This window comes from Crinia signifera, chromosome 11 (assembly GCF_055691185.1).
Source record: "Crinia signifera chromosome 11, ASM5569118v1, whole genome shotgun sequence".
Taxonomy (NCBI): Eukaryota; Metazoa; Chordata; class Amphibia; order Anura; family Myobatrachidae; genus Crinia; species Crinia signifera.
Genome location: NC_139227.1, coordinates 90,255,915 through 90,283,129, shown reverse-complemented (window position 1 = coordinate 90,283,129; position 27,215 = coordinate 90,255,915). Strand labels below are relative to the sequence as shown.

The 27,215-nt window shown below is 45.0% G+C and overlaps 1 long non-coding RNA gene across 3 annotated transcripts; it reads left to right on the top strand.

Annotated features, from left to right (window-relative positions):
• Positions 1 to 25,116, top strand: LOC146045858 (uncharacterized). Of its 3 annotated transcripts, none has more exons than XR_014465636.1 (3): positions 1 to 125; positions 6,544 to 6,689; positions 24,428 to 25,116. It is a non-coding gene; the product is annotated as an uncharacterized LOC146045858 (long non-coding RNA). The 3 variants fall into 3 exon arrangements; XR_014465634.1 differs by lacking the exon at positions 1 to 125 and adding an exon at positions 214 to 335; XR_014465635.1 differs by lacking the exon at positions 1 to 125 and adding an exon at positions 214 to 335 and having other exon boundaries at positions 24,375 to 25,116.
• The last annotated feature ends 2,099 nt before the right edge of the window (positions 25,117 to 27,215 follow it).

Sequence of the window (27,215 nt, the reverse complement as noted above, 5' to 3'; positions counted from 1 at the left end):
CGGGTCAGAAATGGTAATCCCCCCCCCCGGGCAGCGCAGGGAATCGGGCGAAGATTCCTCTCACTGTGCCCAGCATGCCGCCGCCCCCCAGCTCCGTGTGAGGGCGCATGATGAGCAGTGACCGGGTGGGTACCTGTGGGAGCTCCTGTCTGAAAAAACACCCCCCCCCCCCCCCCCCGGGCAGCGCAGGGAATCGGGCAAAGATTCCTCTCGCTGTGCCCAGCATGCCGCCGCCCTCCAACTCCGTGTGAGGGCGCATGATGGGTCACTGTACACGGTGCTGCAGCAGGCGGGGGGGCTGGATGGACAACAACCGGCGACGGGGAGCCGAGGAGGTGAGCGGGGACGGGCGGCTCAGGCTGGGCTGCGAGCGGGAGTCTGTCCTGTCCCAGGCGGTGTACCTGCATCCGGCTCACCGCTCTCACCATCAGGCTGCAGGTCCCGGAGCGGGGCAGTCGCGGCTGTTACCTCCAGAGCCAGATGCTGACATGGTGTTGGTGAGGTCTTCCCGGGATGTCCCGCTGCCTCCCCGCCCTCCCCGGAGGGGGTGTGGGGGGGGTGTGGGGTGGACACTGCTGCCCGGGGGTTCCAACTTCTCCAGGGGCCGGGGTGGGAGGTGGGGGAAGTTGTGGTGCGGGTGGTGTGGACGCTGCTGCCCGGGGGTTCTGGGGGGGTGGGGGAGCAAGGAGACACCTGTATACTGGTCCCCAGTGTCCCCCGGCCAGCGCTGCCAACCACAGAGCGGCCACTGCACAGCGGGTCTCCCCAAATAGGAGCAGGGGAACAGAGGTGGCTCCCCTGTCCTCAGCAGCATCTGATCCCGGCTGGCTGTCCAGGTAGGGGGGAGGGGGGGCTGCCTGCACTGGCTTTGACCCTGTATTAAAAACTTTTCCAAAAACGGGTCTGCCAGGTAAAAAAAAGGCACTTAAACGGTAATATACCGTTTAAGAGATGCAGTGTGAAAGGGGTTAAACCTGGCAGACCCGTTTTTGGAAACGTTTTCAAATACAGGGTCAAAGTCAGTTATGCGGTCTGAAAGCAGCATAATATTCACCATTTCCTTCCACTCTTCTGTTCCGTTAGCATTGCTTTTGTAAGTGGAGGCTGGACCAAGGACCTTATTCTGGTCGTTTTGCTGCCCTGCGTATTTGTGCAGGGGAGCAATGTTTCGTGACTGCGCATGCACATATACTGTTATGCGCATGTGCACCCCCGGACTACCCCTTAGATTCGCCTATGACTGTTACATTTTTGGGGAAAAAGGAATGAGAGACAGATACATTTACATTGAATCATCAGCACCATTTCCCAGCATTTTCCAAGTATAGTAGCTCTTACTAACTGCTTTGGGGCTCATCTATATTTGTATATAAGTCATTTTACAAGATTCCTCTCAGATGTAGCAGTACACACCCACGCTTCTAGGTGCCACGTTTACAATCTCTCCATATATGGAACTAGACACGCCCTTTGGGTGGAGCATGAAACGCCCCCTCAATGGGCGCTGTGCAAAATTATATTACCAACTATAATCTCCCTGAAACTAAATTTTCAAAAGTAGGCAAGTATGCTTCTTACATACAGTAGGCAGATGGGAGTGCGGTGCTTGGCAGGGTGGTGACATAGTATTTATTTACAGTTTCTTATATAGCGCAGCAGATCAGGGTTGCCGACTTTTTAATGCTCCTCTCCGGGAGAAGCCCAGAGAGGAGACTTTCCTTACCCGATCGGGGGGCGGGGCTTGACGGTGACATCATTAAGCCCCGCCCCCACTATGGGAAATAGTATCAATGACTGACCCGATCGGGGGCGGGGCTTCACAGTGACATCATTAAGCTCCGCCCCACTGCGGGAAATAATAGAAATGAATGATATCCGTGGAGGGGGCGGGGCTAAAATGACGCGATTGTGCCATCTTAGCTCCGCCCCCTCCTCTGAGACCCGCGGATTGCGGCATTTACATGCCGCGATTCGGGGGGTTCAGGGGGGTCCCCCAGATTCCGGGGGGCCGGGAGGGGGACCCGATTTTCGGGAGACTCCCGGGAATTCCGGGAGGGTCGGCAACCCTGCAGCAGATTCCGTTGCACTTTACAATAGTAGACAGTGATAAAACAAACTGGGTAACAACAGACAGACTTGGAGGTTAGAGGGCCCTGCTGCAAGCTTACAATCTATTGGGATAGTAGCCAAACACCACACTCACAGCCTGTGACAAACAGGAAGTAGAAGCAACTTTCAGCTACATGGGAAATAAGCTGTTGCTGGCTTCTCCTATACTTCAGCACTAACACCCCATTAGGGGGCGCTGTATGTCACTTGTGCAATGTGATCGTTTGGTAAATACACTTCTGGTATGACCGTCTCAGCTTTGAAGTGGTTAATAACCAGTAAAGTTCCTTTTAACATCATTATAATTGGCATATCAAATTGTTTGTTCTGAAGGTAAGTTTATTGCATAACACCTGGTGACATTAGCAGGCAGCAATTAAACAGTTCCACCCCCAGGGCTGCTGGTTATGGTACCGCAGTAGAGATGTGACACCCACAAAGTGACAGGTGCATGCCTGGTAATCCAGTTGTCACACATAAACAGTCCCACCTATTGTGGAGTCGCACCGAGCCCCGGGCTAGCATTCAGCATAGTGCCCTAGTCTGAGAGTTCCTGGTCGACAAATTTCTTAGTGATTGAAAAGCTTCATTTTAAATAGGATTATGATTTATTTATGTTACGCGTACAACAGAGCATGGAAACTTTTCCTAGTCAACCCAACTGTCGTGTATGTAACATGTGCTTTACCATTCATTCTTCATAATGTGTTGTGGAACACAAAGGTGAAATGTTCGTTACCATACACAGAATGTCATTTCCAACACGCACTCAATGCTGATTGATTCTGTGGGGGAGATGGCCTGTATCAGCCTAAAGGTGCCCATACACTAGGGCGATTTACATGTGATTCGATCACTATTTATGTGATAAATCGAATAAAAAGCGCCCAAATGGACATCAGGTCCGATGTGATGCACAGGCAGGTCCGCAGCACGTCAGAGCCTGAGGGTCGCACGGGCTACTATAGGTTTGATAAGTCGCACCGCTGAGCCTTTTGGCAGGTATGGCTGGGATCGCATAATATACGTGGTTCTGCTGCCTGGGCGGTTCCCCGGTGGCTCAGATGGGGATCGGGGGCCCTAATGTATGAACACCTTTAGAGAGAGATAAAGTGTAGATGTTGTACATAGCAACCAATAAGCTTATGTCATTTTATAGACTGTGCTAGATAAATGATAACTGAAAGCTATTGGCTGCTATGGATAAATTCTCCACTCCAACTCCCTCTCAATTCGTTCAGCTAAGCTGCATCTATTTCCTTTCCGTGGGTGAGATGTAATAAGTTTTGAACAGTGATAAAGTGGAGAGAGATACCAGTGGCAAACGCAGGATTTTTAGAGGGAGGGTTTCCAAATGTAATCCAAAGTCTCTCACTCTGCAGCGCATTGGAGTAAGTATGGGAGTCTAAGGGAGTGGTAATAGCCCTGAACATTTGTCTTTTTATACACTGGATACAATATGGAATACAGTATTAATATTTAACAGTACAGATGGTCTATAGCCGTGGTAGCCAACCCTAGCCCTCGAGAGCTACCAACAGTTCACATTTTCCAGACAACCTAGCTGCTGCACAGCTGCACTCATTAATTACTGACACATTTTAAAAGATACACAGATGGAGCTAATTAGGTCACTTGTGATTCTGTGAGGAGACTTGCAAAACATGCACTGTTGGTAGCTCTCGAGGACTAGGGTTGACTACCCCAGGTCTATAGTATACGCTGTTTCAAACATCTAAATAAGATAAGTGGTCAGGAAAAGGTTAAACATATCATCAGAAATAAATAAATACACAGACCTAATAGAACCAGAACTGCACTTTCTAAGCTCACATTCTCCCACCTCATGTTAAGGCTCCTGTCTCTTCCTCCTGGCAGCTGCTCACTGGTCCATTGCGATGTTTGAGTGCTCATATCCACACATACAGTAAATGTGGTAGAGGAAGCTGGTACACTGGGCATGTGCAGAAGCTCTTCTTTGTCCCTTACACTGATGTAGTGGCAGCTTTATTGATCATATTATATACCAGTTCTATTGTTGTCACAATTTAAGGCACTTGCCAAGAGTAGGGGGGTTTCTGCAACCAGAACACCACTGCGTTTGCATATGTGATAAAGTACCAGATAGTCAGCATCTAGCTGTCATGTTACAGACTGTGGGCGGAATGTAATGCCACCCCAGTTCGGCAGCTATAGTTTTTGTTTTGGGGGGGCAATAACTTACAAGGCGTGGTTTTGTCTTGAAAGCAGTTGCCCTTTTAAAAAAATCTCAGAGTTAAGTCGGCACCCCGCACTGCCGCCAAACTCGGGCAGCATTACATTCCGCCCATCATTTTAAAAAATACAGATAAGATCTAGATGCCTGGTACTATATCTCCATCCATTTTATCAGCCTCCAGCAGTGGTCCTCCAACCTTCTTGTAGGAGGAGGGCTGCCACTCCCTATGCCCGGCCGGAGAGGAGACAGCCAGCCACGTCCGGGCACCTACGCAATGGATCTGGAAGGCATCAGGGTGGGCATGCGCGCAAGCAGTGGTAGGAGTGTAATTGCCCAAAATGCTGGTTTCTATACACTGCATCATCTGCAACCCATAAAAGCCAAATAGCCATGGAGGGGATTTTTAGTGGAAGCAGGGTCCTCAGGGGGCTAGATTTGCTAATCTACATAAAGTGGACAGAAATAAAGTACCATCCAATCAGCATCTAACTGCTATGTCCCAGGCTGTGATTAAAAAATGATAGTTGGGAGCTGGTTGGTTGGTAGTTTCTAACTCTCCACTTTATCACTTTTTGAAGTGTAGTATGTCTGGCCCAAAGGGACTGTCTGTCCTAACAGTGATTGGCAGGTAGCACTTCCAATGGGAAGTCACTGCCAGTCACAGTGCAGCCACCGGGTGCAACTGGCTCATTGATGTGACAGATTTCCTGAGGGGGCTGCAGTCCATTGGTATAATCTGCCATTGCAATTTCCAAGGCTTGTTCCCTCTTCCCCCATAACTGTTGTGTTCATGTCTATCACTCCTTTATCTGCTCCATGCCGACTTGTGTCTGCCATTTGATCTGATTGGAATTGCATTTATTCATGTTTATTCTGCCTATTTGTATTGGTCATCTTTGTATTTTTCCCTAAGCCAGGCATGTCCAAACTGTGGCCCTCCAGCTATGGTGAAACTTCACATACCAACATGCCTTGCCATAGTTTTAGCATTCCCTAATAGTAAAACTGTGGCAAGGCATGTAGGGACTTGTAGTTTCTCAACAGCTGGAGGGCCACAGTTTAGAAATTTTTACTAACAGTATAGCGCTCACATATTCCGCAGCACTTTATTTATAGTTGACATTCACATCAGTCCCTGCCCGAGTGGAGCTTACAATCTATATTCCCTACCACATGTACACGTAGACAAAGACATTCTAGGGTTAATTTTTTGGGAGCCAATTAGTGTTAAGTAAGTTGGGAGCCAAGTTATGTGTTATGTGATGTACTTACACAGGTGTCATGTATTTTACCTATGTCCTCCATTCAGCAATGTTATGTTTGCCCATGTACTGCGCTGCGGCACTATCTGCGGCGTAACATCACATAAAAGGTCCAACTGTCAGTAAATGTGAAATTGAAAATGACGAAGAATTGTATTTCCTCCTATAACACTGCTGAGTTTATCATGAGAATAAGCAGTCTGCCTTTATTACATGTGGGGCATTTGTATGGTTGAATGCTGGGTCATAATTATTAAAGCAGCTCGGATTCCCATGAAGGATGATTTTGTTTTATTAACGTTTATTATGCTAATGACAAATCACTTTACCCTGCAAATGATCATGACATTGTAATAGTGGGTCAGCTTGGTGCTACTGAGCTGAACTGACCATACTAGAGTGGTGAGGGGTAATACGCAGTCTCATGGAACCTGTGCATGGCGTGAGTCGGCCGGCAGCCCAGATTTGGACTCTCATTTCCACTAATAAAAAAAAACACAAAACAAAAATGATTCAAATAATAAACACATTTTCAATGATATTATTCTGTTATTGTAGCTACAAGGTAAGAGTGGCAGCAGTGTATGCAAACTATGTGCTGTAACTGGCGGCAGTAACCCCTTGATGTATAGTTCTAAACAATAGCAAGCTCTATTGCCAGAAAAACACCCATATTTCTTGGCAGAAGAATAGTATAATGGTATAACTGCTGTCTTCTGTTGTACGAATGGCAGTACAGAGCCTGTCTTACTATATGTTCTTACACTGAACTGGAACAAACTGTACAGTAGGTGCATGAAGGCAGCTTCCAAGTTCAGCTCAATTCAGAATAGTAACAGGACAGTCATAGTGTTATAGTGGTGTGTGTGTGTGTTAGTGTGTGTGTGTGTGTGTGTGTGTGTGCTTCCACTAATGTTACTGTGCGCACTAACGGAATCTATCCTGTATGTCTAGGTGACGGTGACAGATATATGGAGACACAGTGCTGACAGAAACAGTCGGCACTTGCCATGGGGAATGGGAGTGTGTGGTCTAGAAGCGGATTGGTAACGACAAGCTTAGAGGAAATCCCACCAGTGTGTACCACCAGCCTATTCAAAGTAAGTAGACAAAGTAGGTTATATGTGATTTATATAATGTGTACATAGGGGTGTACTCAGATATTGTGGGGTATATGTTGTGGTGTAACTGCTGTAGATTTTTTTTTAATTAAAAATGCAATGAGTTTAAGGATATATTTTTGAATCACAAGTTTGTAATATATAATGTGCATTAGATAGATGATTGCAAGACTCATTGAAAAATACAAAGGGTCAAGATACAACAAAGTTAACAGTAATTAATTGTATGAAGTTGATACCAACATGTTTGCCGTTATCTCACAAATACAAAACATGTGGCTAAACAGTCTTTATAGTCACACAATCTAGACCGGAGTACATAACGAGTGTATGATGGTTATATTTAGACATATAAAAGACAGTGGGCGTAATGGTGACACCCAGAGATGAATTGGGTAAATTCCAGACGGGACGACATTCTTTGTGAGGCCAATTTTGTCCGCACACCCAACAGACAGCCCACCACTACTCACTCTGCATCTGTGATGGCATTGCTGCCACCAGGGAGGGACTGCCAGGACTTTTCTATATCTATATATCTGCGAGAAGGAGGTGCAATGTATCTGTAAGAGGGAAATGGAGGGGGAAGGTCTGGGGAATATATGTGAGAGGGTGGCAGCTGGGACAGGAGCATTCACAGTATGCATGAGATGTAGATTGCTGAGGTATACTGTATGTGTGTGTGAGAGGGAGGTGGCTGGGGAAGGGCTGTGTGTGTATATGTATGAGAGGCAGGTGGCTGGGGTATATGTGTGTGTGTGAAAGATAGAGAGGGAGAGGAGTAAGAACACGCAGAGGGGGATCACGGAGAGAGAGAGATTCATGTAAAATGAACAAATGAAAGAAAGAGGAGTGAGAGAGAATATGCTGAGAGGTGAAAGCAAGATAGAGGATCAGGGAGAGATGGTGTCAGAGAGAGCGAAGACAATGAGAAGGTAAGAGAGATAGCGTGTCAGAGAGAGGAAGAGAGGGGAGCAAGAGAGTAGGAAGGAGTGTCAGGAAGAGAACAAGGGAGAGTGTGAGTCAGGAAGAAAGAGAACATGTCAGGGAGAGAGAGCTAGCGAGAGAGAAAGTGTCAGGGAGAGAGACAGAGAACCGGAGAGAGATAGAGACCATATCAGGAAGAGAGAGACCTTATCAGGAAGAGAGACAGTATCCTGAAGAGAGAGACAGGGTCAAGCAGAGAGATATAGCAGCATCAGGAAGAGAGAGAAAGAGTGTGAGGGAGAGAAAAGGAGAGAGAAACAGTATCAGGGAGAAAGGGGGAGAGAGTCAGGAAGAGACAGTGTCAGGGAGAGAGACACAGGGTGAAATTTACTAAAATGGGAGTTCTATTTCACATGGAATGTTGTAATGGGCAACCAATCAGATACTTTTATCTTCTAAAATGTGCTAAGAAGTAGATTTTGATTGCATGCCCATAGCAACATCCCATGTATAATAGTACCCCCATCTTAGTTAATGTCCCCCACAGTGCCAGGGAGAGAAAAAAGAAGCAAGAGACAGTCAGAAAGAAAGAGAACTGCAGCAAGCACTACCTGACCCAGCAGAGGTACATGGTATGGTTGGCAATTTCCTGCACTAAGCTCCACCCCCTTCATACTCATGTATCGCAGCAACCGAGCCAGCTAGGTAGCCACTCCCCCTCTTACATCCTCCAAGTTACTTTCAGCCTCACGGGAACGGTGGGTAGTTACACCACTGCGTGCACGGGGAAGGTGTTATATCAAACATAGGCCCTCATTCTGATAGCCTCGCAAAGAAGCATTAGTTCACGGCCTTCTGGCACCGCCCGTCGTGCAGACGAACGTACGCCCCCACTAATCGCCGATTTTCCCTGCAGCACTGCAAATTGATGTTTTGCATAAACATCCATTCGCAGCCTTGCCTGGGTGCCCGAGATCATTCGATTGACGACGACTATCGAATGATTTTTGAAGCAGGCATAAAACATCAGTCACCCTTGTGAATTTGCAACGTAGCAATCAGAGCAGAATGAGGGCCATAATGCTTATTTGACTTTATGGGGTAAATTGACTTAAATGGGAGTTCTATTAAGGGTGGAGTGTTTCTATGGGCAACCAATCAGATTCTAACTAATATCTTATAGCCGATGCTACATAATTAAGAAGTATAATCTGATTGGTTGCTATAAGCAAAATCCCATCTTCAATAAAGCTCTAATTTTAGTAATTTACCCTTATGACATTACCAATTAGTCTGAAAAAGTGGAATTCCTCCAAGTCCATTTTCCTCTCACACTCCCAAAATATACTGGGATAATCAGCTACTGGTAATAATTACATATAGAAAACTGTTCTGTAAAATATTTTCTTTGTTCCTCTGATACCATGAAATTGTTATGGTACTTGTGTACTAGCACGGCACCCATCGCATCGCAGACCATATCGCATGCGATGCGATGCGATATCGGCCGATGTTTTACAATGTCATACAATTTTAAAATTGTATGGCATTGTATATGGCATACAATACCATACAATGCAATGGGATGCGATTATAAATTGTATAAGCACCCTAATGGGTGCTTACAATGCTTAAATGCACCCCCACGCCACCCCCAAGTATAAACGTGAACCCGAAGCATGGCGAGCGCAGCGAGCCCGCGCGGGGCGACGGTACGCGTCTTACGACCTTTTCATACCCCCACTATCCACGTCGGCATGGAGTTGATCTTATAAAGTGTGGCGAGCGCAGCGAGCCACCGAGCCCGAAGTGTGGCGAGCCCCGCGAGGGGACGCAGATACCTTCACAGGTATCCGCGTCCCCTCGCGGGCTTCACAGGTATCTGCGTCCCCTCGTGGGGCTCGCTGCGCTCGCCACGCTTCGGGCTCGGTGGCTCGCTGCGCTCGCCACACTTTATAAAATCAATTCCACGCCAATGTGGATAGTGGGGGTATGAAAAGGTCGTAGGATGCGTACCGCCGCCCCTCGCGGGCTCGCTGCGCTCGCCACGCTTCGGGTTCACGTTTATACTTCGGGGGTGGCGTGGGGGCGCATTTAAGCATTGTAAGCACCCATTAGGGTGCAAATACAATTTAATATCGTATATGGGTCAAAATCGCATCGCATGCCATCGGGTGTATGGCATGCGATGCGATCAAAAATCGGGCGACTAATTATCGTGGGCGCCGTGCTAGTACACAAGTACCATTGTTACTTGCAAAATGTGTCCTTAATGGGTATTTGTCCACCCAATTAAGTCGACATGCATTGGGTTGACCACTAAAGGTTGAAAGGGCTTAAGTAGACAACAGAAAGAGGTTGACGTGGCTTATGTTGACATGGCTGGAAGGTCGACACAAGCAGTAATTCAACAATGGCCAGGTTGACAGTCAAACGTTTGTAGAGTGATAAAGCACCAACCAATCGCCAACTGTTAGTTTTCAAACACAACCTTTTAAAATGACAGAAGCTGCTTTGTACATTATCTCTCTCTCCATGCCTTGATACATATCCCCGTAGACAGACAGTGCCTCCAGGTAATCGTGTTCCTGGCTGCAACAGTGTTCACTTGGGAATGAGACTCACAGCAGATGTTTGCTGACAAGAGGTGACGTCAGTCGGGGGTGTTGTGGTTAGAATATATGAACAGTTGGCTGACGTTTTTCACCTGTGAGAAGACTTCTGCCAGAGCCTTTTGTTGTGTTTTCTTAGCAGTTGTTCTAATAATAAATGGACAAATACATCATTATTCTGTGTCATTTTCCTGAATATTTGCTTTACAAAATCTACTTGAACCCTTCATTAGCATGTGTCTGCTCTTACGGGTGCTGAATGGCCTCTGGACAGTCAAGATTCCGATGGTCAGTAGACCCTGATATCTGAACCCCGACTGTTAAAAGCCAGACAGTTGGGATCCTGACAGGGGTTATTCTCCCTCATGGGGATCCAAGACCACCATAAAAAGAGAAAAGAACCTGTGTTGAGTGTTGAGAGCCCTAAAGGGGCTTCTTTGCAATTGTCTCGTTGTTGGGAGTACCGGCAGTTGGGATTCTGATGTCGGTCTAATAACCGTTGGAATCTCAATGTTGGACACCCTTTTTTTAGGATGAGTGACCATTTTATTATTAGCTTTTTATACCCCACCTGTCTGTCTGCCCGGCTGCTTTAGAATGAAAGCTCCCACAAGCAAGGCCCTCTTCCCTCATGTGATTTTCCATCTCTTTTTTAAACTATCTTCTTGTCCATACTCCCTTCAACGGCACCGAATCTATTGGTTTTCTGTCACTCTGATACTTATTTCCCTTCCCCGTTGCTGATGCAGCTGTTTATAGCGCCTGTACTTGTCCTGTATGGTCTTAAACTGTAAGTCCCTGTTTTCTTGTTTTGTATATTTCTTTATGTAATCTGTACCCTTGTGGTGCTCTACTTTTCTGCCACAACACAAATGATACTGAACGCAAATACTTTAATCCAATGCAATGTCTGCAGAGCAGCTCACTACGGAAGCAGCTCTTAAGGGGTTCTACAGAGCCATCATCACGCCTCTTGTCTGGATGGTTATGGTATAAAGGGTAGGCTGTCAATAGGTTGACCTCAAAGGGTCAACAAAGGTGAAAGGTGACATGGCAATGGTCGACAGGTCCAAATCATGTCCAAAAATGTGAATTTACTACAGGTGGACTCCAACTAAACTGTAGGAACACCTCAAGGATGATCAGTGGAAACAGGATGTAACCGAGTTTAATTGTGAGCCTCATGGCAAATGCTGTGAACATCTGACTGATGGGATACACTATACACCCTATACCGAATGTCAGTTTGGTGAAGACATCAGTCGGATATTTTGTTCATTTTCCAAGTTGTTGATATCCAGACAGTACTTATCTTGCCTATGGTGTTGACCTCTTTTTTTGGGGGTTCGTCCACCATCTGAGATAGAATTTACTTTTGATTGATACCTTGTTACCCCTGAAGAAGTCCCTTCGGGACGAAACGCGTAGGATTTTCAGGAATACAATAGTTGAAAGTGGTATCAAACACTGGACCAATTGTGATGTTATAATTTGTGTGAACATATATTGTTTTGACATTGTTGTAAATAAAAATTATTTTACATATGGTTTTACCAATGTGCATATATTTTGGCTGAAACCTCTACCAGCTCACCTCTATATCTTTTCTTTTATCTATTTGTTTCTCATACCTCTATTAACAGCGAGGTATATAGAAGTGCAGCTACCCTTACAGTGCAGGAAAGGTCCCAACCCCCCATCTCTTGATATATATATATATATATATATATATATATACATATATATATATATATATATATATATATATATACACATATACATATAGGTGGAAAAGGAACAGGTGGAAAAAGAACAAACAGCGGCACTCAGCAGGAATTTCAAAACAACTGTGTTCGGTGACCAAAGCCAACAATTCCCGGCTGGCACGCCCCTTTGTCAAGGTGTAGGTGAGAACGTTCTCACCTACACCTTGACAAAGGGGCGTGCCAGCCCGGAAACGTTGGTTATGGTCACCGAATACAGTTGTTTTGAAATTCCTGCTGGGTGCCGCTGTTTGTTCCTTTTCCACCTATTCATCCTATCCAGAAGGCACCAGTGGTAGTTGTACATGAGCGAGGAGTGCCGGTCCACCACAAAACCCATATATATTAGCAGAAATATCCCAAAAACTCCTCATACAGTTTCCAATCTAAACCTAACTTATAATTAAGGCACAGAGACTGTGTCACTGATCAGGCTGCATGGTTGGGTTATCAAGAAGCCATATTATTTTGCAGAGGTTACGGAGTGGACAGCTTATTTGGAAGACTGCTGCTGCATCACTGAAGATATCCTTGCATTTAATGGACTCTATGTGGTTGGTAATACATTGGGAGCTAGAAATGTTTCAAATGTAAATATATTTTTTACATTGTATTACTGGGATATTATACACAATCCTTTATCTGAAATAAACACATTTGTTCCGCTAAGCTCAGAAATGCTATTTATCAACCACAGTGCAGGCAAACCGACCCAGATATGGAGGTTGTCGACAAAGACACCAGACACCATCATTTAGATATAATATGCTGTAACAAGACAGGATAAATTCACCATCTTCCTGCTTTGCTCATGTTAAACATACTTGTAACTCATCAAAGACTCAGAGACTACTGAAAAGGATGCAACCGCAGGAGTTATTGACTACATAAAAGAGACAGCCTACAGCGAGAGAGAGAGAGAGAGGAACAAGAAGAGAGAGCGGATCATAGAGAACTGGGTGAGGCTCTATGCATCATTACTGGGGTACAAGATACCCTTTGAAGTATGTAACACTGGAAGTTATGGAACCACCGGAGATGGAGAGGTGAGTTGATAGGAGAGTATCCCTTATCGGGGTGCCTCTGTGGTGGCCTATATATCCGAGAACTATATAGTCGCTTGTGCAAGACCACTGCTGTAAATTGGGTCACTCTTACAGTCACCAAGAACCCCTCCATCCCCATTGCAGGAATAGTGTTGCTGGAGATAGGACTTTGTGGCCAAGCATATGGGAAAAAGGACAATCACCGTGGTTGTAAGCCATGGATAGCATCACGCCACAGTGATCATTGCATCCTCCCCTTATATTCCATGACTGCAATGACTCCATCAACCTTGTATGGTCTTGTTCAGTTTCTAGATATGATTGTTCGTAGTATTATTTGCTGTTCCGACTGCTTGGCTCTGCAGTTCTGTTGTGATTTATGCTTAAATGAGATTGATGATCTAAAAGTGTGCCTTTATGTCCCTGAGGATATAACAATAAGATTCACAGAGTCTAGTCAAATGCACCCTGCAAAAGAATAAATAATGGAATCAAAAATGAACATATCAAAAATAATTTTCTTCAATGGTTACACAAAAATATTTCATTTCTTTGTCAAATTCGACTACTCATATAATCATGTGACTTGGAAAAAGCACTTAGCTTGTGATCTTTTACATTGGAGCAGTCGTATTGAGTCACTTTTTGTCTCCATAGAGGGAGATGCATTATACCATATTTATTGTGCCATATGCAGCAATGTGCAAAATGTAATAATAATCTCAAGTGTTTATGAACAATACATAGTGGATGGATGAATGGAATAGAAGCAGTCTGTGGCAAGATGTAACTCAGGGACAATAAAACTCCTTTGAAAGCTCTAATACTGGAGAGATGTTCAAAGCCAGGCTATGTATAACTTTGATACAAATGTTGCCATTTATTTAGTATATTTGAAATAAGCAGGTAGGACACATTCCAAGGCCATAAAAATGCTTCTGGCAACATATTTGTGAACCTGCAAAATAAGCGTGAGATTTGTGTGTTACTAAAATGTTTTTGTTTCCATTACAAGGGGAGTTGAATTGTGTTAGCCGCTGTCAATTTAGACTCTCATGGCGGGTCTACTTCTCAGACGTGCGGCAGGTTCCGACAGGTCACATCCGACGATGAAGGGACTGGTTAGCCGGTCGTTTGGCAACCAGAGACACTATTTATTCACTTCTGCATCCGGATCTGGCAGGTGCCTCATTACCGGAATGCTTGGTTGCGCACCAATGGCAGCTGGCATCACTTAGACCCAGAGGGTTGGGCTGGCAGGCACTTTCCTGATTGGCTTGTGCTGCCTTTTTATGGTAGTCAGTTCATTACAGCCCTGCCGGTGACAGCATCATTGCTATAACTCCTGCTGCCGGCCTGTTCCTGCCTAGGATTTCTCTGTTTCCTGGTCTCACATCCAGTTCCTTCCATCTGTCTGTTCCGGTCAGTCTCTCAGGGTTCCGTGAGTTCTTCTTGGGCATCTTCTTTCCTTTATTGGATGCTTGGTTCTTGTTTGGTGTTTTTATTTGTTGTGTGGTTTGCTGTGCTTTGTCTTATTAGTATTCTTGTATGCGACACGGTCGCTTTAGCATGGTTTCTGCAACGAGGTCGCATGTGCGATTAGATTGATTATTTCATTTTGCGCTCTGGCCGCTCCTTTTGATTTCCATTACCTCATTTAGGGTTCCTTTAGTTAGATCTCCTTTTTACTTTCTCTAGGGATAACTGGCTCTTTGTCCCCTGTAAGACTCGGTGGCACAGAAGTTGGGGCGGACCTAATTCGCCCCTTCAAACATGGCTATTTTAGGTGAAGCCTAGTACGCAGGAGCCAGTCATCCCCGAGAAGGTCTACAGAGTTAGTGTAGGAACTGCTGCGACCCTTCTAAACAGTGGTCACAGCTTTGGGGTAACACCCATATCATAACAAATGGTAACATAAGGTTTTTTATTTTTACAAAAGATGGAAAAATACATTTATATTGGGCACTTTTATGTGGCATAACATGTATTAGGAGCTGTACTGTGTAGCTTAACGTGCATAAGGACCTGCACTGTGTAGCATAACGTGCCTAAAGAGCTCTACTGTGTGTTGTAATGTGTATAAGGAGCTCTATTGTGTGCTGTAATATGTATATGGAGCTCTACTGTGTGGCATAAATTGTTTAATGAGTTCTACTGTGTGGCAGAATTTATATAAGGAGCTCTAGTGTGCGGCGTATAGGGTGTATAATTAGCTCTATTGTGTTGGGGAATTTTTATAGGGAGCGCTACTATGTTGTGTAACATGTGTAAGGTGCTTTACTATGTGGTGTAATGTGCATACGGAGCTAAACTGTGTGGTATAAGTGTATAAGGAGCTCTACTATGTGGTGAAGTGTGTCTAAGGAGCTCTAATGTGTAGTATAAAGTGTATAAGGAGTGCTACTGTGTGACATAAGGTGTATAAGGAGCTTTACTGTGTGGTGTAGTTTGTATGAGGAGCTCTGCTGCGTGGTGTAATATAAATAAAATTCTCTACTGTGTGGTGTAAGCGTATTTGGAGCTCTGCACGCAGGGGGTAATTGTATAACCGGAGACCTGCATGACTCGTGGCTTATTAGGAAATGTCACCTACCTTAGCATTACCGACTCCCCAGTCTCATGACACCACACAGTAGTGCTACATATACACCTATGCCACACATTAGAGCTTGTTATATTCACTACACAAAACAGTAGTGCTCCTTATACACTTATGCCACACAGTAGAGCTCCATATACACCTTACACCACACTGTAGAGCTCCTTATACACATTAGTCTAAATTGAATGTGTACATCCCAGGATTGAATAGAAAAGGAAACGCAGTATGTAAAAACATTCAGTTGGGCAAAGGTGTCCTAATCAGCGCGTCTTGTTGTACCTGCTCTATGGTAGCTTATAATTTATGACTAAAATTAAATTTGGGTTTGGGAAGCACTTGCACACCCCATTGCAGAGTATAAAATGCAGCTGTTATCAGGCAGATTCCCCGTTCCTCGTACTCAGCAGGGATTTATATCATTGCCATTGTACAGAATTTCAAATCAAGGTTCTCAGAGCTGCCCCAGATTCCCCAAGGAGATGTTAATTTGAATGAGTCTGATGTGTTAACTACAGAATGAATATTGATAAAAAGGTTTTTACTATTGATACTGATTTGGTGATAAATATTCACAGTCAGCTTCACAAATACTCTGTGTTAGGACACACACCGTGTTCATTAGGATATTGGGGCCAATTCAGTCCTGATCGCACAGCTGCAAATTTGCGCAGTGGCCAATTATCAATGAACTGCATATGAGCCGCAATGCCTGTGTGCCATGGCTTCCAGTGAAGACGTCCTGCTACTTTTTCTATTCACAAGCCTTTTGCAAGGTGGGTGACAGGAAGTCAGCATCTGCGGGTAGTACCCGGTGTGACATAGAAAAGCTGATAGTGTCATGAAAGCACAGGCGTGCCTAAGTGTTTGAGGGGAGGGTGCATGACAGATAGGCCTGTATTCATTGCAGCCTCCGAATAAGTCCCTGGCTACTTTAAGGCCCATACACACTTAAAGATTTTCATTTCAAAAGACTTTGCCAAAATCTCTGAAAGATATATCTTTCACCAAAGTAGTTCGTACACACTGAGCTATTTTTACCAAAGAGCGAGAGATTTTCAGCCGGCGAAAGACTTTGATGAAAATCTTTCATTATAAAAGGATATTTACATAATGGGCGGGGTTTATATTCCAAGAGTGGAAGCAGTGCGTTTCTGTTCTTGGGTCCTGATTCAGAACTGATCGCTGGGCTGCGTATATTGGGAGCCCAGCGATCAGGTAAACGCCGCCCTGGCCGTTACCGCTATAATATACATTGGTGGGCATATATATGGGATGCGGTTAATTTCCCGGCGGTCGGATTCCCGGCGGTCAAAATCCCGACGCTGGAATCCGACCGCCGAAATCCTGAAACTTTCTCCCTCTGTGGGTGTCCACGACACCCATAGAGGGAGAATAAATTAGCGCCCCGAGCGTAGCGAGGCATCGGGCCCGCTGCGTGGCGAGCCCGCAAGGGGGGGCAATCCACGTCTTCCCCCTTGTTGGGATTTCGGTGGTCAGGATTCCATACCGAATCTATATATATATATATATATATATATATATATATATATATATATAGATATATATAGATATATATGTATATATATATCGATATATATATCGATATATATATCGATATATATCGATATATATCGATATATCGATATATATCGATATATCGAGATATATCTATATCTCGATATATATATCGATATATCGAGATATATATCGATATATCGAGATATATATCGATATATCTATATATACACAGTATACACACACATATATTAACCCCTTCCCGACATTGCCTTTTTTGTTAATTTTTTTTTTTTTTCCTCCTTGCGTTCAAATAAGCGTAACTTTTTTAATTTTCCGGCTATATAGACACATGAGGGCTTTTTTTTTGCGGGACAAGTTGTACTTTGTAATGGTACCATTTACTATACCGTATAATATTCTGGGGAATCAGGAAATAATTCAATGTGGGGTAAAAAAAAAAAAAAACGCCATTCCACAATTTTGCGCTGGTTACGCTTTTTTTGGAGTTCATAGTTCGTTTAAAATGATGGGTTATCTTTATTCTATGGGTCGTTACGATTCTGGTGATACCAAACTTATATAGTTTTCGTTATGTTTTACCACTAAAAAAAAAAATAGCAACTTTTACGGTTTTTCGAATTTGCGTCGCGTCGCCATGTTCTGCGGCTTATAACTTTTTTATTTTTCCACCTACGGACCTGGGTGATGGCTCATTTTTTGCGGGCTGAAGTGTACTTTTTAATTAATACCATTATGGGATATGGGCGACTTTCTGATCTCTTTTAGTTATTTTTTTTGGGGTAGGCGATGCGACCAAAAAACGTAGTTTTGGCGTTGGGAATTATTTTCCGTTTACGCCTTTAACCGTGCGGGATAACTAATGTTATATTTTAATAGATCGGACTTTTAGGAACGCGGCGATACCAAATATGTTTATTTTTTTATTTTTTATTTATTTTTATTTGTGAAATGGGGAAAGGGGGGTGATTTGAACTTTTAATATTTTTTTATTTTTAAACTTTATTTTTTTTTTTTTACTTTTACTACAAGGCCACTAGGGGGCGCGATCGCCTGTACTAGGTTCAGCCATAGAGCTCTATGGCTGAACATAGTGATTTTCAGCACTTTCTATTACATCCTGCCTCAGGCAGGATGTAATAGGAATGCTGACACGGCCAGCACAGGGGTCTACATTAGACCCCTGGCTACCATGGCAACCGATCGGCACCCTCCGATCTCGCCGCGGGGGGCCGCGATCGGCGCCGGAGGGGGGCGCCCCCCCTCCGATCAGCTATTTAAGCACTGCGGGCGCTTTGCCCGCGGTGCTTAAAGGGTTAAACGGCCACGATCGGCGAACTCGCCGCTCGTGGCCGTGAGAGCAGGTGTCTGGCTGTAATATACAGCCATTACCTGCTCTCTTTCAAGCCAGCTCACTCCGTGAGCTGGCTTGATTCCCCCGCAACCGACATATGACGTAAATGTACGTCATATGTCGGGAAGGGGTTAATATTAGGAAGCCTTGCATTGGTGTCAGTGGTTATAATAAATATATATGGTACTTGTGAGTTATCCGGGCGTCCGATTTTGAAATCGGGTCGGATCGGGTACATCGCATCGCATCGCATGCGACCATCGGATGCGATGCGATGCGATGCGATGACCCGATTTTTCCATAGGAATCAATGTTAAAATGGACTGAGTCCATTTTAACATGGAATTCAATGGGAAAAAGGGTCTTTTTCATACCCCTACTATCCAAGTGGGCATGGAGTTGGATATAAACCTGTGGCGAGCGTAGCGAGCCACCGAGCCCGAAGCGTGGCGAGCGTAGCGAGCCCCGCGAGGGGACACGGAATACCGTCCCCTCGCGGGGCTCGCTTCGCTCGCCACGCTTCGGGCTCGGTGGCTCGCTACGCTCGCCACAGGTTTATATCCAACTCCATGCCCACTTGGATAGTAGGGGTATGAAAAGGACCCCTTTTTCCATAGGAATCATTTTAACATTGATTCCTATGGAAAAATCGGGTCATCGCATCCGATGGTCGCATGCGATGCGATGCGATGCGATATCGCATCGCATCGCATCTGATTGTATGCCTTAACTTAAGGCATACAATCAAAAAATCGGACGCCCGGATAACTCACAAGTACCATATATATATATATATATATATATATATATATATATATATATAGCCTTGCATTGTGGCAGTGGTCATTTATTTATTTTATATATATATATATATATTTTGGGTGCGGCCCGGCACTCACCGCAAACGTCCAGCTGCCCTGGTGCCCGTCTATGAGAACAGGTAGATCAGAAAATCACCACGCACCTTGACAAAGGGGGACAACCCCCGAAACGTTGGACGCTTGTTGCCTTTAATACAGCACTTTTTGAAGACCCCGGAGTGCCAGTCTTTTTTTTCTGATCTATATATATATATATATATATATATATATATATATATATAAAAATTGGGACACCTTGCATTGGTGGCAGTGAAGCTGCGTCAGCAGGGGGACACTTGGGAGCACTTTGCCGCCGGCACCGAGTGCTGACAGAGGAGGACAGGTCACGGTGACAGGGGGGACCGAGAGCTGCTGCGTAGCGGCGGGCTTGCTGCGGCTGCTGGCAGTGAGTCTTTTCCCTCCTGCTCCGTCTCCGTGCTCTGAGCAGGGGGAGGGGGGAGGGAGCAGGGGGAGGCGGCGGGGCGGCACACGGGCTGAAAGTGGTTAATCTTTCAGCCCGTGCAGCGTACACATACAGCGATGATGGATAAAAAACCATCCATCATCGCTGGCATGCTGGTAAAACCAGCCGACGTGGGACCTCGCTAGCGATGATGCGGGAGCGTGCATCATCGCTAGGAGGCAATCTGTGGGGCATACACACTAGGCAATTTTCAATTGAAAATCGCTCAAAACGGCTGTTTTGAACGATTTTCAGGTGAAAATCGTCAAGTGTGTATGGGCCTTAAGCCTGCAATGACTGGTGACCAGTGGAATAACCATTTGATGGTGAGCGGCTTACGAAGGGTTTTGGACTTTTTATACTTGGCTGCAACGTCTTTGCAAAGCATACACATCCATTCGCATGGCGTGCACATGAATTTGCAAGGCGGGATCGAACCTAAGCAGGGCGATGTCTACCTGATTGCTGACCACTGCACATTTGCAGACGTGCGACCAGGTCTGAATTATCTGCATTGTACAAAGCGCCTGCAGTGAATATAATTGCTATACAATGGCCCTAATTCTGGTTCAATTGCAAAGGCAAATTCCAATGTATCAAACATCACAGGGGTACCTGTCCCTCTCTGTCTAAGGCACTTACATGTTCTGCTGACCGTGGTCATTGGTCATTTTTACAAAAGGCCCTTATTCTGGTCCACTCACAAAAGGCAAATTCCTTCTCAAATGGACAAAACCATGTGCACTGCAGGTGGGGCAGATATAACATGTGCAGAGAGAGTTAGATCTATCTATCTATCTATCTATCTATCTATCTATCACTAACCGGAATCTGAACTTCTGGTAGCGATGTACGCTACACAGTAGGACCTCTAGCTTCTATCCATCTGCCAAGCAGGACCTCTAGCATCTGTCTCCTCCAAGTCAGTGGCCATTTTTGGAGGGGCATTTTCAGCAGATCCATTGGAATCTGCAGAGACCATGCAACCCCACGGTGCCGGCTACCCCAAGCCACCATTTGGGCTGCAGTGCCTGACGTTACTCCACTGACCACCCTTCATATCACATCTGCATAACTACAAACATTTGGCATTTAGCACTTGGTCTTGGCCCGACTTGTCTGCAAAAAATGGAGGGGGGAGGAGGGTGTCTAAATTGGAATGTGTCCCTGTTAACCATAGGATTGGTTAACAGTGAATTTCAAAGGAATACGAAAGCTTGGCCCCTAAACTGAGTTTCCAGGTCATGCCAAATATTTCCAATAGGATCCTGTCCGCAGCTTGGTAGTTTGGCCAGCCAATAGTGACTTCCAGTGACAAACTGGCTGCAGTGATCTAAGACAGTGGTTCCCAACCTGGGGTAGTAGTATCCCTGGGGGTACTCTTCAGACCAGTTGGGGGTATTTGACAATAATATTGGCAATGTATGAAGAAGAAGTCTCCCCGATGGCAGAAGAAGCCTTCCATTGTCATGGAGATGAACCACGTTGTGTCACTTCCGGTTCTGTCTGCTGCGTCATCAGTGTCTCCTTGTGCTGTTGCCTGACCAGCAATCCACTGGGAGTTACCCACGTTGCCCTCAGACATAAGCGATCCTCTGCCCTGCACTGCGGCGGAAGCAGCGGTATTAATCCTACAGTGGGAGCCCGGAGACAGTACACAGCCAGCGGCCAGACACAGAGGGACTCGATTCCTGACCGCACTCTTCTCCTTAATATAAGGACACGCATACTGCTCACTTCCACTCCACATGTAATTACAGTAGAAATTTCAAATTGAGAGGAGAGGGTGTACTCCTAAATGAAAATCCTAATCAAGGGGGAGAGAAAAAAGGTTGGAAACCCCTGATCTAAGACCTGAGTTTGCCTGTACGGAGTTAACGCCAGACACAATGAAGAGGTTTTGGCTAGTTTGGGTGTGTAAGTGATCCTGGATGAGAGAAGGTATCAGGTACTGTAGGAGATCGCTTCTCTGTCTCTGTTTGCTTTCTGGTGGCTGGTTACACAATAAGATTAGTGCTGGTTATTATCCCATGACAAAACTTCTCATATTCTCATGAGCGTGTTACACCCTCACATTCTCTCCCTCTGACATTATCCAGGCACTATCTCTGGCTGTAATGTTTCTGAACGTCACAAGATTTGGAGAGGTGAACTATTTCTGCCTTGTGAGAGGTTTACCTGTCCGATAATGCAACTACAGATGAAAATTGCATATAATTACGTACAGCACTGAGCCTATCCTATTAAGTAAATGCAATGGTCTTTGCTGTCTTCTAAGAATAGGGCAAAACTAGCAATTGTTAGTCATGCAATTATGTTATCTTATGTATCCATAACAAATTACATTGTTTTCTTTAAGATGGCTGAACTCATTTTAATTCTTAACCGTAAGCTGAGTACGCACTGGAGTGATGTCAGGCCAATTTCCCGTTTCGTAATGACAAACTGCCTAAATCGGTGGGGCAGATTCGCAATGAACCAAAATCGGTCGGGGTTTGCGCATTTGTGCAAACCCGACTGCGAACTGCCTCGACGATTTACACTGTCGCCAGGCCTTTTGCAGCGGGGAGGGAGGGGGGGGGCGACGATGGGACAGGGAACTCCCAGGGATTCATGGGCATCCCCATGCAAATGAGGATGGGACGAAGTGTGCCTGGGGTGAGTGGCTGACATCACATGACATCAGCCGCCCGCACTGTCTTCGTCCCGCGCCCGCAAATATAAGTCAGTCTCGACTGATTTCTCCTGCTGCGGGCACAAGCGAGGCGATGTGGCGGCGGGTGGGGGGGGGGGTTGCTGGAGCGGGCACTCTGGGGTTCGGTAAGCTGAGATCTTTGCAGCTTAGTGAGTCAACCAGAATCAGGCCCAGTGTTGACAGGTGATTGTGCGCTCCCACGGATGCTAGCGACGGGCACAAGGTTGGATGTGATATACATTAAATCTTGCAATATCTCTAGCGACCTTGTTTATGCTTATGAAGGACAGAACATGAAAAAATGATGATTGCAATGTGTGCACAGAATCTGGGCTGGAATGCACTCGTTGGATTGTCGGAAACAATGCCTGTGGCTGCAGTGTGCACCCAGCTATAGATGTACTGTGTACTATACAGTAATTCATTATGTACATACAGTAGGATAGTAAAGTAAATAACTTGTTTTTTTAATTATCACAAATCTGTAGGATATATAGTTGCATAAGGGGGCCGGAAAAAGGAGGGTAGTGAGAGAGAAAGAGGGTGTTGGCATATTTGGAGAAGGAGGAGTGTTTTAGAGAGAGAGGTGTTCGAGAGAAAGAGATGAGAGGGGAGGGAGAAGAGCGGGCATTGGGTTGACAGAGAGACGGTGTCAGAGAGTGGGGAGCAAGAGACAGAGAAGGGAGAGAAAGTGTCAGGGGGAGACCAAATCAGAAGTAGGGTGAGAGATGAAGGGTGAGAGGGTGTTGGGGAGAGAAAGTCAGTGAGAGAGGGAGACAGTGACAGGGGGAGAGAGAGGAAGATATAGACAGAGAGTGTCAGGGAGAGACAATGTCTCGGAGAAAGATAAAGAGAGAGGGAGGAGGAGCAAAGACTGAAAGACACTGCCTGACTACAGCTCATGATGGTGGGTGGGGACAGAGCACCGTATGGGGTCAAAGATGGACGGACCGATGGACAGATTGGGGACAATAGACGTACAAAAGGGAAGGAGTGTAGATGGACAGATGGATGGGATGGGGGCATCAATGGACGGATGGAGCACCATATGAGGGCATAAATGGATAGAGGGACAGGGGGAGGGCAAAGATGGCCAGATGAATGAAGAGGCATCAATGGACAGAGCACAATGTGAGACACTGATGGACGGATGGTATGTAAGAGAGGATCTCGCTGTCAGTGGAACTGTGTGTCACATCCAAGCATCCTTTAACGGCACAGTATGGACACCACTACTGCAGCTACGCTTTACATTTATTTCCTCAAGTGGCTCCATCCCTGTATCTCCCAGCTCCCGAGGCCCAAATCCAGTGCTTGGCAGAACTAATTAAAAATAAAATAAATGAGGCACACTACCACCTTCTGTACTTGCGAAGTGATGACATCATCATCATCTTGCAAATCCTTTGTGAAAATACATTGAGGGGAGGGCGGCTGGCTGTCATACAGTGACGGCTGTGACACGCACCCCTCCTCTACCTCCCTCCAGGATGTAAAGTGCTGGGCACCAAACCCAGTGGCATGCAAATAAAAAAGTTGTGAAGACAGAGATGGAAGGTACAGTAGGAGCAGACTGGGGGTGGGGTGGAGAGTTTGAGAGCTAAAAAAAACGGTCACAGCTCAAAGTGAAAGTTCATTGCAGAAGCCATCATTATGACTGGCTTTTAACTTTACTAGCGCCTACATATACCGTGCAAATGTTTTAAGCAGGTGAGGAAAAATACTGCAAATTGTGAATGCTTTAAAAAAAAAAAAAGAAGTACTAATGGTTTATTTTTATTTTTTATTAATTAACATAATGGAAAGTGAATATTTGGTGTGACCACTCTGTGCCTTCAAAGCAACATTAATTCTCCCAGGAACACTTGCATGCAGTTTTTGAAGGAACTCAACAGGGAAGTTGTTCCACACATCTTGGAGAACTCATCACACATCAGACCTTCCTCAAATTCTTCTGTATCTTCATGTAATCGCAGACATTCAGGACTCCTTGCAGACGGACCACGATAAAATGGCCGCCCCCATACCGCAGACATCCAGGACTCCTTGTTCTTATTTACTCTAAAGATACTTCTTAATGACATTGCGTGTATGTTTGGGGTCGTTGTTCTACTGCACAATAAATTTGGAGCCAATCAGATGCCTTTCTGATGGTATTGCATGATGATAAGTACCTGCCTGCGGTAAGTGGTGGTACAGATTCTTAGCTTGCGTGTGTTCTACATATACGGACCATTTAGTCTTGTAGGAACACATTGTTTGCAAATAATGCAATCACAAAACGCACACCATGTAATCCTAGCCTAACAACTGGCTTGTGAAAGTCATTAAATAAGTTGTGACTCCCTGTTTTGACAGTAAAACAGTAGGTGCTGAAATTGGGTGGAAGACACAGCACACACCTTACTGCTGGACGTACGCCAGTTTGTGTACTGTAAAGTACATTGTTTCTGCGCATGCCCAGAAATATAAAACATGTACACCTACATCTGTATACAAACCTATATGCTACTTGTGCAGATTTGCACCCATCTTACAACTCATCCAACTTTGCCTTTATGTCTGTAATATTGGTGTAAATGTTATTAAACTCAGTATCACTATCAGAACCTTCATTGTAAAGTTACAGCTTCATAAATGGAAGTACAATGCAATTGTTTCACAGTTTTGGCCACTAGGGGAGCTATACCCAGTAAAAATATATATATTTACTATAGGCATATGTTTTTATTACTATAATGGATGCTAACTGACCCTACATTATTTTCCCCCTTTATAGCAATGTCCTTAAAAAAATGTCCTTTAGATATTATGCCACACCGTAAGACCTCTTGGACCATATTATGTCCCACACAGGCATTCTTACCGGTAGAGGAGGGCGGGCAGGGGGCGTTTGGGGGAGAACACCCATCATTTTATGGGCATCCCCATTAAAATTCTGGGTGCTCCCCTGAGAATGCGGGCGGGCCATTCCCAGGGGAACGGGTGACCTAAGCCTCTCGCTAAGCAGAAAACGTCAGCTGCTTAGCAAGCGGTGTTGAATCACCCCACCAGATTCCTTTATACTGCTTACACTACTTCAGAAATTATTTCACTTACAGTAAATTCATAATTACTTCTCCATACATTGCCAGAACTTCAGGAGTTTGAGATTCTAATCTACACACATTTACTATTAGGTCAATTGCAAGTAAAAGGGGGGGGGGGGGGATAGTTTTTTAGGTGGGTCGTAGTATCCCCCCCAGAGACAAAGGGAGGGATATTCTTTGCACTTAATATAATGTAATTGCAAATTCACACTGACTCTAATAACTAGTCAGTTACTTGTGTCGTTAGTTTTGTCAATGGTTAACTAATGCATGTATAACATTTGTATATGTCTAACTAATGCATGTCTAACATTTGTCTATGTGGTACTTGTGAGTTATCCGGGCGTCCGATTTTTTGATTGTATGCCTTAAGTTAAGGCATACAATCAGATGCGATGCGATGCGATATCGCATCGCATCGCATCGCATGCGACCATCGGATGCGATGACCCGATTTTTCCATAGGAATCAATGTTAAAATGATTCCTATGGAAAAAGGGGTCCTTTTCATACCCCTACTATCCAAGTGGGCATGGAGTTGGATATAAACCTGTGGCGAGCGTAGCGAGCCACCGAGCCCGAAGCGTGGCGAGCGAAGCGAGCCCCGCGAGGGGACGGTATTCTGTGTCCCCTCGCGGGGCTCGCTACGCTCGCCACGCTTCGGGCTCGGTGGCTCGCTACGCTCGCCACAGGTTTATATCCAACTCCATGCCCACTTGGATAGTAGGGGTATGAAAAGGACCCTTTTTCCCATTGAATTCCATGTTAAAATGGACTCAGTCCATTTTAACATTGATTCCTATGGAAAAATCGGGTCATCGCATCGCATCGCATCGCATCGCATCCGATGGTCGCATGCGATGCGATGCGATGTCCCGATCCGACCCGATTTAAAAATCGGACGCCCGGATAACTCACAAGTACCGTCTATGTCTAACTAATGCATGTCTGTGTTTTGTTAATTCTAACTAAAGCAGGCAACAGACAGAACTGTAGAGAACTTTAGTGGCACCCCTGGCAGAATCTGAAGAATCCGGGAAATTATTAGTACAATACCAGATAGCAGGTGATTTATGACTGAAACGGGAGCCTCCAACACTAAATAATACAATTTCCTATATCTGGAAATTATCATTTTTGTCTTCTTTATTCCTTAAAGGTTATGGAAAGTATTATTGCATGGATGTTTGTCTGTGCTGCCCTATATTGTTGTCACTGAATGCCAATGTTATACACAGGGAACAGCAAAAAGCAAGCAGATGAAAATAAAGTCAAAAGACCAAAAAGACCAATAACAAATAGACAATAAACATTAAACCATGATTGCTGCTCACTAATGTTCACCGACTGCATGCTTTATCGAAGTACGTCATCCCCAATACTACTGCAATCCCACTTACCAATGCTTCCTATGAGCCAGGAAAGACAACTATAGCAACAATACAAACGTTTGGAAACTTGCACAAAATAAGAAAATACAGCATCAATACATTGAACAATGAAAGATGACAATGTTTGTTCATGGACAGATGTCTCTTTTTCTCATTGTAGCAATCAT